Source organism: Pogona vitticeps, chromosome 5 (genome assembly GCF_051106095.1).
Source record: "Pogona vitticeps strain Pit_001003342236 chromosome 5, PviZW2.1, whole genome shotgun sequence".
NCBI lineage: Eukaryota > Metazoa > Chordata > Lepidosauria > Squamata > Agamidae > Pogona > Pogona vitticeps.
Genome location: NC_135787.1, coordinates 5,609,393 through 5,625,762, shown reverse-complemented (window position 1 = coordinate 5,625,762; position 16,370 = coordinate 5,609,393). Strand labels below are relative to the sequence as shown.

Sequence of the window (16,370 nt, the reverse complement as noted above, 5' to 3'; positions counted from 1 at the left end):
CACCCCACTGTATAACACCAATGCAATTATTAAATTTGCGGATGATACGACAGTGGTGGGGCTCATAAATAAGAACAATGAGTCTGCTTATAGAAAGGAAGTACAAAGGTTGATACTTTGGTGTAAAGAAAATCATCTCACACTTAACATCAAAAAAACTAAAGAACTCATAATTGATTTTAGGAGGAAGAGATATGTACATTTACCACTGTACATAAACGGTGAGGAAGTGGAGAGAGTTGATAGTTTTAAATTTCTGGGTACTTACATCTCAGAGGACCTCTCATGGACTATAAATGCCAACATGCTAATGAAGAAGGCACAGAAGAGGCTGTATTTCCTGAGAATGCTCGGCAAGTTAAATTTATCTCAGCATTTGCTTCTGTCATACTATCGTAGCACCATTGAGAGTGTCCTAACCTATGGCATTCTGGCATGGTTTGGGAGTAGCTCTGTAGCGGACAAAAAAGCTCTACAGAGAACCATTAAAATTGCCCAGAATATCATCGGGCTCCAGCTACCAACCCTGGATGACATCTTCACATCCCGCTGTCTAAGGAAATCACATAGCATCCTGAGAGACTCTTCCCATCCTGCTTATAACTTTTTTGAACTGTTACCATCTGGCAGAAGATATAGAACAATTAAGACTCGGACCACACGTTTTCTCAATAGTTTTTATCCCAGAGCTATAATTGCAATTAATAATGAGCTTAAAGACCACCAGTAGTGAATAATTAGTTGGACTGTGTAACTTGGCCTGCGGTGTAGATGTTTGTATTTTTAGTGGGGGACTTTTAGTGGGTGGGGAGTGTTTGGGAATTTTATGTGTGTGCATGTGTCTGGTCTCTGGGTGTCTGTGAATTTCGTTGTATGTGTATATACTTACAATGACAATAAAATTATTATTATTATTATTATTATTATTATTATATTTACAGTGAATGAAGGTTGGCTTGCCAACTGGTTTCAGCACTGTGCAAGGCTTGTAAAATTGATGTCAGCTTTAATGATTCCACTTTACTTCTTCTGGTGCAGTGTTTTAATGTAAATAAACACACGAAGGACTTTCCTGGAGCAAGCAGGCAGTTGAATTCAATCATTAAGTACTTTGGAGGCCCCTTCATTTATGTTTCTGAAATGAACAGGAAAACGAACCTTGACTCTACAACTTCAAGATGGCCCATAACAACAACCGTCATGCATTGTCAAGTCAATTCCGACTTATGCACACTTGTTTTAAAACAAATCCTGTTGAACCCCTACACGTGTTTGATCATGTGTTGGAGGGCTTCGATCCTGTACCCAACAAATGGGGAAATATTCTTGGTGAGAGCCTGCCAATGGCATTTAGTATTTATCCAGTCAAGTACACGCAGCAAACATTGGCACGTGTAAATATTTTTCCAGCCCACACATCACCTTAGGATGGATTTTTCCTCAGCTCAATAACAGCACTGGAGACAAGTGGGGAGACCTCAATTCCTCGCTGGTCACCCCCACTTTCTGCCCCCATCCATGCCGTAATGAAAGAATGATGTGCCATCAATTTCATTCTGATTTATGTGGACCCTTGCCAGAGTTTTTCGAGGTATAGGGTACTCAGAAATGTATTCCTTCTTCTGAGGGTGTCCTGAGACTATGCAGCTAGCCCGAGGCTACACAGGCTGGTTGTTCCCTCAGGAGGCATGGTGAAGAACTGAACTCCCCCCTCCAACACCCCCCCTAAAAATTCTTCCCTCTCTCAGTAGCTTCCAGGCCTTCTTTCATAAACAAGTGTTTTTATTTTCTTCGCTGGACTTTCGAGTTTTACGTGTGTGCCCAAACCTGCACAGATCCACCCATCATGCAAGCGAACCCCAGAGTCAAAAAATCGATCTGGACCTTTTATTTTTCTATGGTCAGTTGGGAACCTTACACTGCAGGGAGAATCATGAATCTAATTCTTTCACAGCCTCTGGTGGTGTTCGGTTATACATTATTCAAGCGTACTTTCCCACAGAATGCTATTCCTCCTCCATAAAGATGCTGTGTTTTAACGAGGAACAGATCACAGTCTGCAAGGACAAGAGTACAGACTTTCACGCAGCGTATCTCTCGTAAGAGTTTATTTGGGATTTCTTTGCTGACACATCCCTAGCTACGCACCAGAGGATGGTGTCAACCAAACTGTTCTTGGTTTCAGGTCGTACACACATCAAACACCATACACACACCTCTGCGGTGAGGTGAGGATAGGGCTTATTTGAGTTGTTATTATTGTAGTGAGGTACAGAGGTGGAATTTTGGGGGTTTGGGGGACTACAAAAACCATAATTCTCCATTCTGGGAGTTCTGCCTTTCTTACAGACTGTGGCTCACCTTGGACAAAGGCCTCAACTGGGAGGCCGGGAGGTTTAGCTAGGCCATGCTTCCTGTTCCTGCCCCAGTGCTAGATGGGAGCTTTCTTTCCGATCGGGAAGCTTGGCTGTTGCTTGGCCTAGCTAAGTCTGAAAGTCTTCCCATTTAGGCATTCTTCCAAGGTGCTTCACATGCAGGTATTTATAAGGTGCCTGTAAGATAGGTAGAACCCCTAGAATGAAGAATGACAGTACCTGCAGTCCAGAAGATCCAAAATTCTTCCCTCAAAGTGAGAGGATACTGGTAGGATTTGCTTCCCACATTACAGAAGCACAGTGTCCAGATCAAAGAAGGTAATCATACAACGTTGCTTTGCTTTGATCCAATCTCGCTTGGAAGACCATGTCCCCTTCTGGGCACCACAGTTTATGAAGAAAAGTGTGTCAGCTGAGTTGGCAAAGGATCTGACAATCAAGGTGTCAAACAGACTAGAAACCAAACCCTTCAATGAATAATTGAGGGATTTAGCTTGGAGAACAAAAGATCAAAAGGTGATACTATAGCCATCTTCAGAAATCTAAAAGCGTGGAGGTCCCATGGAAAAGATAGCAAGCTTGTTTTCTGCAGCTGCAGAGGACAGGAGCTGACCTAATGGATGACAATTGCAAAAAAAAAGGAGAATTCTACTGAACATTAAGAAAAATGTCTTGACAATAACAGGTGTACAATGATGAAAGGGTCTGCTTTGGAACCCAATTTTGAAGGTCTTTCACTGAAGGCTGGATGATTTAGCCTTTCCTGTCTACAGACCAATTTAGTGGAACTTTCAATAGCCTACTACCTCCAGACTCCGGTGGGCTAACTTCGACAGACCAGTTTACAACAGCAAGGCAGAATGCCCCTTCTCCTGATTGACACGTTCCTACAGCCAGAGATGTAGGTAAGTCCATAAACTCTTTGGAGGGAACCTAATTGGAAGTCCATGCAGAGAAGGCAATGTTCTGCTACCCCAAGCAAGAATTGTAATGTTTCCTACAAGTCTTGTGATTGACAGGTAGCAGATGAAGGTTCTCTTGGACTTCTCATATGACAGGAACTATGCCAAGTACCATGGAAGAAGCTCCTCCTCATTATCTGTTGGGGTTCCTCACCCAAAAAGGTCTCTCCTAGGAAACAAAGTACATGGACACTACTTCCTAAAGAGCTTCAGGAACCCTGTTGTCTTGGACCATTCCTGATTGGAGTGGTCCAACTGATTGGGGTCAGCACCATGTGTTTCTGACATTAGGGAGCTAGACCTCACCAATAATTCTGCCTTATCTCAGGGATGGGGGTTGCAAATGTGTGCTTTCCTGTAGCACATGTCTTAACCTTTCAAAGCAATGGAGACTCTGCTCGCTAAGTAAAAAATAAGCACTGTTGATGTGTATCTTCCTACACTCCTATTACACCTATTGTAAAATAACCGTGGTTGATCTCCATGCAAGCCCAAACTCATAAACATTATTTGTATGGACTACAACTCCCAAAATTCTTTGGTTGGGCTACAATTCCCAGAAACCTGAGAATTATAGGAGTTGTGGTCCAGAGGAATACTTTTTCGGAGCTCTGATTCAAGCCACTAATAATTTCTCTGGAATCGAACTGAATCCTGGACTGACTCCCATTGAAAAACCAAGTTGAACCAAATCCATCATTAGTGTGTTTCTGAATGGATGACAGACAGAAATGCAATGTCACCATGATGGTCATTGCGTGGAGTTCCCCCAGAAGATGGTGTTACAGGTACTGTACTTGTAACATATCAACAAGCATAGAAATGTCATAGTTTGTCACAACTAGTGAGATTTAAAAGGAATGAGAGTAGGGTCTCGTGGATATGTGGAAGGGACAGACTGAGAATGAGAAAAATACTAGCCAGAAACAGTGAAAATTTGACAGTAGTTTCCATACTTCGTATAGTCAGGAAACCCTTTCCATTTATCATGGTAGCATGGACTGCTGGAAACCCAGTGGCTTAGACCTCTGATTGAGAAGCCAGAGGTTGGGAGTTTGATTCCTCACTGGGAATCCTCGACAGGGGCTGGACTTGATGGTCCATAGAGTCCCTTTCCAGTCTGCAGTTCTAGGATGGTGATGATGAAGAAGAAGGTGGCAAAAGGTGCATTTCAGTTATTGACAACCCTCTAAAATTTGGGTCCAACCTGATTCAAACTTAGTCTTCCGCAGGCCAGCCAGCCCCTTCCACACACCTCCACTGTTGTCCCTGCTTTCCCAGACTTACTTGGCCCCCACCCAGCACGGCTCGGTCCTATACCAGCATAGCACCACATTGCCCAGGAAGAGTAGAGGAGGAACCCACCCACCCCAATTCATGGGATTAGTATCCAGCGATTCACTTATCTGCTGGCTGAAAATGCTTTTTAAAAAGCTCCATAAATATTTATACGTACTGTATTTATATGTACCGTGTATAAAGAAGGCTGACCGCCGAAGAATTGATGCCTTTGAATTGTGGTGCTGGAGGAGGCTCTTGAGAGTCCCCAGGACTGCAAGGAGAACAAACCTATCCGTTCTGAAGGAAATCAACCCTGAGTGCTCCCTGGAAGGACAGATCCTGAAGCTGAGGCTCCAAGACATTGGCCATCTCATGAGAAGAGAAGACTCCCTGGAAAAGCCCCCGATGTTGGGAAAGTGTGAAGGCAAGAGGAGAAGGGGATGACCGAGGATGAGATGGTTGGACAGTTTCATCAAAGTGACCGACATGAATTTGACCCAACTCCGGGAGGCCGTGGAAGACAGGAGGGTCTGGCATGCTCTGATCCATGGGGTCACGAAGAGTCGGACATGATTTAATGACTAAACAACTGTATTTCCATTGTGTATTTACCAGAACTGGCCACTAAAAGGAGCCAGAGACCATATAGCATTTGATACCTCCGCATTTTTCAGCCCCCATGGGAGGCTTGGAATCAATCCTCTATGGATACCCAATTCCTGCTATATGCAATGAAATTTCGTCTACCATCTTGTGTGTCCAGCCATTTCCGCCACTTGACTGACTGAACTCACATACAGATTCTTTCGGACACTTTGTGCTACCTCTGCTTTCATTCTGCAAGGTTAAAGAGGAGGCCTGGTGATTTCTGCTATGTTCACATGGAAATCTGCATACGGGCAAAGGTCTTAGAAAGAGCTGGCCTTAATGGCCTCTAAATGTCAGCTTGATCCTGCTGACTCCCAGAGGGGTTTTAGTATACAAGTTCCCATCGCTCCTCTCTTCACCCTTCACATTTTGCTTTTTCTCTCTTTCGCCTTCCTCTTTTTCGGTGTCTTGTACTTCAGTCCTGAACGTCTCTAAGAATAAAGCCTGTATCTTTGATATGTATCACCTGATTAGCTTAGCTTGATTATTTTCTGCCTACTGAACATGTTCCCAAAAGGTTACTCTAGATTTCTGTATGATTTCTTTCCTGCTTGTTGTATCTCTTCGAAATAAATCTACCTCCTTATAAATGGTCTGTGCTTTATTTGAGCAAGCCTTGCAGTAAATCCAGCAACCTGGTCTGTTGGTTCTGTTTTATTGTTTAATGGTTTCTGGACAAAGCAAAAGAGAGGGAAAACAAAAAAAATATTGTAGCACTTTAAAGAGCAACCGTTTTATTTTGGTGTGTGCTCGGTCTAAGGAAGTGGATTTTACGTGCAAACTTCACCTGGAAATAAAACCATTAGTCTTTTTAGTGCTACACTGTTTGGCTTTTATCTTTGCCTTTTGCCAACATACTGAGAGAGAGCAATACGAATATTTCTTCAGAGGTTTTTGGGCTGAGACTCTAGAAAGGTTTGCTTCGTGCCAGTCGCCTTCTGCTTCTGGACCCTCAAGAAATGTTCCAAATGGTTGTGGGGAGGGGGTCCTGGCTCAAACTACATGCGGTGGTGGGAACTGTTTTCGAACGAGGTTTAGCATGTTTGAAATTGTTTTTTTAAAAAATGCCAACTACATGACACACAGGGAAATGCAGATACTTTTTTGCCTGGAAAGCATGTTTTTTTGGTTGGAAAGCAAGGTATTATTTTTCTCAGTTGCGAGAGGGTTATTTATTTTAAATTGCTTGTGAAATCAACTTATTTTGAATCATTTTGGCATGTGTGAACACCTCTGTTAGTTTATGTTATGTCTGTGGGGTTTGTCACCCACTGGTGTGTCTTCCCTCTCCTTTTCCAGCACCCTGCCTCTCCTTTTCCACCATCCTCTCTCTCTCTCTCTCTCTCTCTCTCTCTCTCTCTCTCTCTCTATCTATCTATCTATCTATCTATCTATCTATCTATCTATCTCTTCACAAGCTTAGGAGCAGTTTTGCTGCCATTACTATCTCTCCTTCTTTACCTCCTGTGGGTGTGCATGTCTCAGGCTGCAGGAAAACCTCCATTTTAATTTTTTTTCCCAATCCATCATAATGAAGTAGCTTTATTCCAGACTCCAAGAAATAATTTAAAAAAATATTTTAAAAAATAACATCACAGCAGCAGCACTGAATGGCTCCAAGAGGATGAATGCAGGGCAAAGCCTCAAATGCAAAATTTTGAAAATGTCACATAGCCCCCTCGACCAATATACAACACAGTTTAAAAACAGATTAAAAGTTTTCCCAATAGGATGCAAAGATTAACCCCCAAACCACATGAGCACTGCATGACTTTAAACCAAATTCAAAACCCCAATCCCTCTCTCAATTCAGTTTCGTACTGTAACCGCGCCCTTAGTTGAACAAATGAAGTAGCAGCAGTCCAGAGCTGGCATTAGGCATTGGGTTATTTTGACACCTGTTTCGGCTGTACTCCTTGACACAGGGGTCTCTTCTCAAATGACCTTTGTGCTAAATATTTCCACAGGAGTGTAAGAGAGTGCCCCACAGCATCTCAGAGCCAGCTAAGGTAAGACTGGAAGTGATGCTGAGAGTACCCCACATACAAATCAAAAAAAGACCAGGTGTTTCGGAAAAGAACATATTTAGGGAAGCTAGCCCCCGTCACTTGCCCCAGCTCCCGCCAACTTAGCGGTTTGAAAGCATGCAAAATGCAAAAATGCGAGTCGATAAATGGGTACCACCACGGTGGGAAGGTAACAGCGTTCCGTGTCTAGTCGCGCTGGCCTTGTGACGATGGAAGATTGTCTTCAGACAAACACTAGCTCTGTGGGTTGGAAACGGGGATGAGCAGAGCCCCCTGGAGTCGGACACGACTGGACAAAAATTGTCAAGGGGAACCTTTACCTTTACCTAGCCTGCTATTAGTTTTGATGTTGTTTTGACTTATGTACCACCCTCTAGAGCTTAGATCACTCTCTGGGCAAATTTGCCCTCACCCCACCCGCAGTGATCTGGGTACTCATTTTACTGGCTTCGGAGTCAACCTTGAATTAGCAATCTGAACCCATTGGGGTCGAACTTATGTTGTGAGCAGAGTGTTGGCTGCAGTACTATTACTATGCTTCTCCCTAGGAGTGCCTGCTGAGGGGGACCTCCTGGGACACAGGATTTAGGGACACAACATGGAAACCTCAGAGACAGAGAGACAGAACATTTTTATTAATCCTTTGCAAGCTATTCAAGCAGCATAATCCTCCAGAGTAGATCTGCACGGCGGATGTAGAAACTGATCCATTTTGTATTTCTCCTCAGATGAATATTGCAAATGTTGATAAACTTTGATTTTTTAAAAAAATACAGAATTCTCACCTCTCCTGAGTAATAGCACTCTCTCAGTTTAGCAAATTTCTGTCACATTCCATGTTTGCAGATTTTGTAAGTTCTGACCAGAAAACTAACTGAAACAAAAGTTGTGCCAACTCCCAAACTGTACTGCTCTACGTGGCGCTGCCCTTGGAGGTGGTTTGGAGATTTCAGCTGGTTCCAAAGGAAGCAACCAGATGACAGACTGGGGCCAGTTTTGGGAGGAGCACATCACGCCCCTGTTACAAGCACTGCACTGGCTACCAGTCCCTTTCTGGGCCCAGTTCAAAGTGCTGGTCATTACCTATCGAGCCCTATACAGGCTCCCTGAAGGGCCATATCTCCCCTTGGAGGCATTCAGGATCATCAGAGGAGGCCCTCCTCTCAGTCCCGTTGCCAGCGCTGGCATGGCTGATGGGGACACGAGAGACAGGGCCTTCTCTGTGGTGGCTCCCAGGTTATGGAATCCTCTCCCTCGGGAGATCCGGCTGGCCCCCTTCCATTTGTCCTTCAGCCGACAACTGAGGACTCATCTTTTCAGGCAGGCTTTTAACCATCCCTGAGTGCCTTTTTAGAGTTACAATAGTTTCTAACGTTTACTCGCTTTTATCATTCAACTGTATTTTAATTAGCATGCCGCTCAATTGTTCTTTAATGTTTAACTTATATTTTTAATTCTGTCCTTTGTAATATTGTGAGGCATCTTGGGTCCCCTTATCAGGAGAAAAGTGGCCTATACATAACAAAATAAATAAATAAATACAATAAACATGCCCAGGACAGAACATCCACGCAAGGTGCAGAATTTTACCTAAGCACAAAGGATATGGAACAGCATTCTACATTTGACTTTAGGCATTGTCTGCACAGCCCCTATAATAAGCCAACTTCAAAATCCATATTAAAATTAGCTGTTATTCAAAACAGCTGAAAGTTTCCCTATCCACTTATTAATCTAGCCTATTATCTTAGTTCCAACAAAATTATAGCCCTAGATGCGGTATCTATCTGAAACATAATTTCCTCTGTTAATATTTGTTTCTCCTCTGTTTGCGTACTTCTTTTCACTGACTCACTCTTTTTATCCCAGATTAAATATAAGGTTTTTTTATTCATTCTGAAGTATCTCTGAGGTTTTGAGTCCCCTTGCTATCTCACATCTCTGCTTTTTCTTCATATTCTCTCCTGGTCTATTCAGTTTCCAGATACCAATCTCCTTTTAAAACCTCGCATCTCACCATGTACTTACTTACTTACTTACTTACTTACTTACTTACTTACTTACTTACTTACTTACTTACTTACTTACTTACTTACTTACTTACTTACTTACTTACTTACTTACTTACTTACTTACTTACTTACTTAGGTAAAGGCAAAGGTTCCCTTTGACAATTTGTCCAGTTGTGTCCGACTCTAGGGGGCGGTGCTCATTTCCATTTCCAACCCATAGAGCCAGCGTTTGTCTGAGGACAATCTTCCGTGGTCACGTGGCCAGCATGACTAGACACGGAACACCATTACCTTCCCAATGAGGTGGTCCCTATTTATCTACTCACATTTTGCATGCTTTTGAACGGCTAAGTTTTGCACGCTTTCGAACGGCTACCTCCATCGCGTGGATTTGATCTTACAACTGCAGGTCTTCTGACCTTGCAGCACAGAGGCTTCTGCAGTTTAACCCGCAGCAGAACAACGTCCCTTACTTACTTACTTCTTTTTATCTGGCTGCTATGTATGCCTAGAATATGCTCCCAATTTCAGTCTGATTTCATTTTCCTCTTCCTTTAAGACATTGCCAAAAGCCAATCCGTTTCTTCTTACTTTCACCCTTCTACTCTCTCTTGTCCTTCCTGATGGACAACTAAGATGTTATCTGTCTTTTCACAGGAGTATTTTCTTTAGATAACAAAGCTCATATCAGGGACCATGTCTCTGTGCTTGATGAGTAGCACAAGGAGAACCCATAAACTAATGGAGGATTGAAGGATCTACAGTCTTCCAGGGGCTTTGAGGCTTGACCCCTACAGCTTCTCCCAAGTAGAGCTGATCCATCAATGAGTAGAACTTATGTCATTTATTTGCCATTTACCCCCCATCCAGGTCTCACCCCTGAGCCGAAAAAGCTTGACACAACCAAGCTGGCAGGACTTGATCTGTATTTCATGACAACCTGGACAGCATCGGACCAGAGCATCTTCCTCTAGGAAATCCACAATCCCAGCACCTGTTACAGGTCAAAGCAGGTGCTCCGAGAGAGACAACCAGGTGCTGGGGTTCAAGCCAGGATTGGCCCCTTTAAGACTTCCTGCTTGGTGGGAGGGGGTGGAGCTTAAAGGGAGTGGCCTTCCCTTCAGCAGGAGTATAAAAGGCTTCAGTTCAGATCCAACCACTGGTGGAGCAAGATGTTTATTGGAAGTTGTTTTGGTGCTGTATTTTTATTTTTATTTTTAGCTCTCCTGTTCCTCATGCGTTCTTGGGGGCCAATGGATGGAAACACCAATCCAGGGCAAGAAAGACACTTCAGCCACAGGGAACTGAACTGAATAGATGTGGGGGATGGTTAGAGTTGCATTTCCATGTGGAAATATCCATGTTGCACCTCTAAAGTCACGCCAGAGTAGAAGGCTCTGTAGTCTGTATGCCTTTGCAAATTGTGTGGTGCCTTTTGAAGAGGGAGATTCTGCATGTGCATGCACACAGAAAAAGCATCCATGTGTAAGTTTCACACAATTTTAAAAGGCATGTGTTTGAAAAACTGCACACAGGCATGCTTTCTGCGGTAGAAATCTGCATTTTGAAAAATCCACATTGAACAGATCCCTGTCTGAGAAAAAAAAACATGCATTAAAATGATGTGCCAATGGCTATGCAGAAAGCAAAGGAAAAATACTGCACATAATAAGGATTCAGGACAGCACTAGACCGTTGGTGTGATTTTCAGGAACACAATGCACAACAAGAAAGAGTGATAGATCTTCACAGGCCTAGACATTGAACAGGACTGGGGTGAAAAGGGGCTAATAATGGCTTTGGGGAAAATATTTCTATCCCAAATAGCTACTTGGACCAGAAAATCAAGCTCCTGAGTTTTATGATCAGCTCTAAAATAAATAAACAACACAGTTAAAGTGGACATGGCTTCACAGGCAAGATTTAATACTGATGCCCTACATTAAAAAAGGTAGGGCTGAACTCAACCGTCAAGTTAATCATGGCTGGAGTGCTTTTATGGCCCTCTCCTGGCTCAGCTATTACATTCTGGCCGGTGATATTACAGCTGGCCCTCTGCAGAGGAAATGAGTGGATTTACAAAGACCTCTGAGAGGGTCCAGACATTACTGGCTCACTTCCACAGAGAGAGAGAGAGAGAGACTGGCGATAACATAATTTTATGTAATACCATTTGTAATGAGAAGTTACTTCTTGACTTTGGGAGCTGATGGTAGTCACCTCAGTAACAGCTCTTCTGGAAAGGACATTAATAATGCTATTAGGCCATATGTGACCTTCTCCTGGAAGCAGAAGAGAACGGGGCAATTTTGTCTGGAAATGACAATTGCATCAAAGCAAGGGGGCAACTTTCCATTTGTAAATGGCCCTGTCTCCAGAGTCGATGTTCATTCCTCATCAACTCTGAACAGCATCGTGATTAGGTGACCGGCTTTTTCCCCAAAGGTGCCTGATGAGGGATTGAAAAGCCAAATTGCTTTTATTAAGATCCTTGTGCATTACTGCCTCCCCTTTTTTCCAGCCTTTGTACAACCTCCGTTATGGGCCGGCTTAAAAAACGGTGGTGGTTTTTTTCCTCTACCCATTTTCCCAAGAGAAAAATCAGGACGTTGGTGAGGCGCTTCTTAAAAGAAAAGGTCACAAACCAAAGTTGCAAGATTGAAGAGCTGAAATGGCAGGCTTGGGCTGCAGCAATTGCTCGCTGTCCATTCTGGCCCATGAAGGAAATAAATGCCTTGCTTGCCACAAAGGTTTTGCAGGCCTACACTGTACTGATGTTCTAAGCCAGAAAATCTGGACCCCTAGATTTCTTGGACTAACACTCCCAGAAGCCTCACCACTAGATTTCTGGGAGTTGTAGTCCACGAATAACTGGGGACCCAAGATTGGGAGCTACTGTTCTAAGCCATCGGGCAGTGGTGTAGTGGCAGCAGGGTCCAGAGGGTCAAAGACCTAGGACTTTCTGAGTAGCAGGGACTACAGCATCACCTGCCACACTACTTTAGGACCCTCTCTTTCATCTGAATTGGCTTGTCATCCTCACAGTAACGGGGACAAAAATAGACCTATCCAAAAACAATAGACACTTGCAAGATATTTCTACTGTAATGCAAAGTATTTGGAGGTTGTTTGGGATAGTATGGGCAATTAAGAGCCATTACTTTGGAAAAAGTCTTACTCCTCATTCCTCAAACTATTGATCTATGTGATCCACTGTTGTTCCCATTGACTGGCAGCAGGTCTCCAATGTTTGAGGCAGGATTCTATTTTTTGGAGGAAGCCAAGAAATCTCATTAGCACAGGGAGAAGACTCTGCAAGAAGTCTCTGCATGGGAAGACTTGGGGGAAAAAAATCCAGAATTAACCATCTTTCCAATACTTCTTCACATCTCTTAAGAAGGGTCAACACAACGTCCTGGCCACACAATCTCATCTGATTCTGGAATCTAAGCATGGTTGGGCATCACTAGAAGACGCTGGGAATCTCCAGAGAGAGCCAGGCAAGAGGGCTGCTCAAAACTCCAAGGAGCCACTGTGATCAATCATAGTTGACATCCTTGAGCAAGACCGACCAATGGTATCACTTGATATTCTACATTACGGATGATGAGGAATTTGTCGAAACCCCTGCCAAATCCCAGCCCATTTCATCACCAGAACAGCTAACAAAATTGCACCCCAAAGTGGTTTGCCTCACCCTTTATTCACAAGGAACCCATTGATGTTTCGGCTGCTTTCCCACACCTGTTCCCAGGTGTCAGCTTGCTCTCCATGCCTGTGTCAATTTGAAATTTCTGTCCCACGGAAAGGACACTTTTTCTTTCCGGGTCAGAGTTAAAAGTCACAGCCAGGGCTGGGGTGGCCCTATCTCCAGCTTTAAACATGGCAGTCCTCTCTTTGAAAGCATAGCCTGTTTGAAGGTGTTTTTTTTTTCTGTCCACGTCCAGCTCAAAGGGAAAGCACCCTAAAGAGACAGAGAAAGCTTTGAGATTGATCCTCAGTAGCTCAGCCTGAGTCAGCTCCACATTGTCAAGGCATTTGGATGGAGACATGAAAAAGTAGACAGCACTCCTGTACATTTCATAGATGTGGGAAAGAAAGACATTCCCCAGTAGCACATCATAATTATTGTCCACGCAACTATTAAAGTAATGGGGGGCACTGTCTGCTTTTTCATCCAGCCACCCTTCAAGGCACGTTTTTCAACCCCCATTTGTAGCTATCTGTATTGAATTTGAATCTAATTATCGCATCTTCCAGGACTTACAAGACATCGTTATTTAACTAGTTGGCAATGGGTCGGAATGGCACAGCTCGCATTTATTCCCAGCTCCAGTTTTGCATTAAAATGCAACAGCAGAGAAACCCACATTTTAAAAAGGATGAGAATAAGGCAGAATCCCATTCCATAGCCTTCCCTGCAATGTCTTGAATTGGTAAAGCTGCATGAGGTTGCGACATCAAGCTGGAAGCCCGTGAGTTGGGTGCTTTGTGGCTTGTCAAAAACCCTTGGAAAGGGAATTGTCAGGATCCATGCTGGGCAGTGGCCCCGAGATGCCTCCGATGAAGCAAGATGCATTCACCAAATCACACGCGTCTGCACCAGGGCCTCCTGAGGCCAGCATTCCTGAAGCCCGCAAGGAGCTGCCACACCAGCTGTCCCAGGAATCCTGCTAACCACTGTGAGTTCCTGGCAAATTGACTCCATATGGCTTTGGTGGGATAAAGAAAGAGCCTTTGCAGTCTGGCTTGAAAGTCTGATGTGCTTTAAAAACAAGCAGTAAGTGCACCGCCGGCTGGCATGGCTTGTGGCAGGCTAAACCCAATGCTTGCCAGCAGCTGCATAAAGCAAGTGATTTACCAGTGACCAACACACACCTGGTTTCCTTCACCCTACTTTGTTAGGGTTGGGATGGATATTTTCTCCAGTCTTGTCTTTGCACCCAAGGACAGACAAATGGCAACTACAGTGGTGCCTCGCTTAACGGCGATAATCCGTTCCAGGAAAATCTCTGTTAAGCGAAAACGTCGTAAAGCGAAATTAAAAAGCCCATTGACACGCATTGAAAACCGTTCAATGCGTTCCAATGGGCTAAAAACTCACCATCCAGTAAAGATCCTCCATATGGCGACCATTTTCGGTGCCTGTATAGCGAGGAATCCGTCCCTAAACACAGCGGAGAGCAATTTTAATCACCCGGTGGCCATTATGAAGCCGCCGATCAGCTGTTAAAAAACATCGTTTTGCGAAGAATCGGTTCCTGAAGCAGGGAACCAATCATCACAAAGCAAAAAAACCCTATTTAGACCATCGTTTTGCGATTGCAAAAATGTCATCGTGAAGCAGATTTGCCATAATGCAGGGTAATCGTAAAGCGGGGCACAACTGTATCTTCTGATCCCTGGCAAGGCTGGTGAGGAATTTTTCAGCCATTAGGGGGAGTGCAGACTGCTTAAGACATTTGAAGCCCTAGATGAGGTGTTTCTATCTTCCTTAACAATCAGCCTGTTTTTCCATGCATGTAACAAGTATATATTCCGAATGTAATGACTAGAATCCTATTGAAGGAACTGGGTGCGTAGGGGCAATTGCACAAGCAGTTTCTCCTTTGTGCTCACCATCTGTCACTCACCTGTGAGTGCAAGGGATTGCCTACTGGTGAGATAGGTTTGGTTGCACAATTTATCTTAGGCAGTTACACAAGGATGCTCACCACTGTGATAAGAAACTTTGATATTATAGTGGCTAAAATCCTGCTGTTTAATGTAGTATATCATACTACAGGAGACCCATTGAATCAATGGGGATTTGGTGAGTCACCTCCTTTGTATGTTCCATGGATTCAAATAGGCCTACTCTAACTGTGACTTAACATGCTAAAGTTATAACTAAAATCAGCCCATTTGAATCAGTGGAATTTCTGGAGGACCTGGCTCACCAAATCCCAACAGATTCCAGGAACCTATTCTATTTACTATGCTAAGCAACAGGATTTCAGCTTGTATTTGCTGGAGGGCACCAGATTGGGGAAGATGGGACTAGAGAAATTGAGTTTCAGATCTCCATCAGCAGGCTGGTCTCTATTATACAGCATAAACTGCTTTATAAGGTTGTGTCGGTAGCAAGAGGAAAAGGTGCTAAGTGAGCCCACAAAGGTAATAGTAATAGGAGGGTCATAGAGACCCTGGTAAGCTGCTGGACTATTGAGCTACCTGTCCCCCAGTGGGCCATACATGTACCATCTTGTTCATCATGATTCAGAGCCAACATGCCCCAGCCTCTATGGTCTCCACTCTAAAAGGATGCAAAGCCCACAGCTACTTTTAGCTACCATATTTTCCCGTGTATAAGACGCCCCCATGTATAAGACACCCCACACACACTTTTCTACTCCAAAATTAAGAAATCTAAGTGGGGCTTAGCAAGTGTAGGGGGAAAGGGATCAAAGCGCTGCAGGATTGCTTTGATCCCTGCTTTCCCCTCCACTTGTTTTTGTTCTCTCTTCAGCTTACTTCCATGTATATTGGAATTTTTAGTCTAAAGATTTGAGACAAAAGTATAGTCTTATACATGGAAAAATACTGTAACTCATTTCCCCATACACTGACACACACCTGGAGACACGGATCATTTGAGCACATAAGCTATGCAGTATCTCCCCTTCTCTTCTCGATATTGCATGTTTGCCGAAAGCAGTGATTTCTTTCGGAAAAAGCAATCAAAGAGATGAACAAAAGGGATAAGCCATTAGAGCTCGCTTTTTTCAGAGTATATTAATACCGCTATTTAATTTTTTTCTTTCCTGCAGTAGTCCATTGATTTGCAGAAGCTTAGCATTTTAAAACCGCAACAGTAAACAGGTTTGAAAAATCAACTAGATTCTTTTCCCCCCCCTTCTCTTTTCATCTTTCTTTCTTTCTTTCTTTCTTTCTTTCTTTCTTTCTTTCTTTCTTTCTTTCTTTCTTTCTTTCTTTCTTTCTTTCTTTCTTTCTTTCTTTCTTTCTTTCTTTCTTTCTTTCTTTCTTTCTTTCATTTCATTTCATTTCATTTCATTTCTTCTTTTT

The 16,370-nt window shown here is 43.4% G+C and overlaps 1 long non-coding RNA gene across 1 annotated transcript in view; it reads left to right on the top strand.

The window, feature by feature from the left end:
- Positions 1-16,167, top strand: part of LOC144589570 (uncharacterized) — a 107,632-nt gene extending 91,465 nt beyond the window's left edge. The window contains exon 3 of the long non-coding RNA XR_013545748.1: positions 16,115-16,167. This is a non-coding gene — a long non-coding RNA (uncharacterized LOC144589570). The remainder of the gene's footprint in view (positions 1-16,114) is intronic.
- Positions 16,168-16,370: the final 203 nt, after the last annotated feature.